Raw genomic sequence first — 789 nt, 5'->3', positions numbered from 1 at the left:
ATAAAATAGATCAAAAGATCAAGGGGACCACACTGCAGAAACCAGTGGGAGATTGAATGTTTACAAACCTTCGTGGGGTCATAGAAGTACTGGATCAATCTCATATTTATTTTTTCACTTCATCCGTATTTGTGTGACCTTATGAACATATTGGATGGAAAATAAACATCATGGTGGGTCCTACGAATGCTTTAATGGTGGGAATCATTGTTCTCACTGCTATGTGTGGTGTGGTCCAGTTGAGCTTTGGATATGAATCAATTTTTGGCTCATGCTCTAAAATGATCTCGCCAAGTGAATTAACAGTGTGGATATAATAAATACATCATTGTAGGGCCATGTGATCAAGACTTTGATCTCCTCTCCACTGTTCATACATTGTGGGGCTTGAGGTCCTCCTCTCCGCTTCTGTGTAGCATACGCTTAAAATAGTGAAAATTGGATGCCCACTATCGAGACTTTTGACTACCAAAGTTCCTAATTATATTTTCAGTTAATTTGGATAGGAGTAACCTTATGAATAGTATGGATGGCATAAAAACATCTCTGTGAGTCCCAAGAGCATTTTAACCATGGAATTTTCATCCCCACTTTTCCTGTGACATGGTACACTTTTAAATTTGCCTCAGAAATATTTTTAGACTGATTTCCCAGATTTAGGCAGGAGGATTTCACTAGGTAGATTTGAAATAACACACTATCTAACAAGTCAAAATTGAATGGTTATTATTGAAACTTTGTCGAGATTGAAAGTTTTGAATCAGGTTAATATTTCTAATTTTAGTTTAT

Source organism: Magnolia sinica, chromosome 10, assembly GCF_029962835.1.
Source record: "Magnolia sinica isolate HGM2019 chromosome 10, MsV1, whole genome shotgun sequence".
NCBI lineage: Eukaryota > Viridiplantae > Streptophyta > Magnoliopsida > Magnoliales > Magnoliaceae > Magnolia > Magnolia sinica.
The sequence above is the reverse complement of the archived record's forward strand: the minus strand, read 5'-3'. Positions refer to the sequence as shown.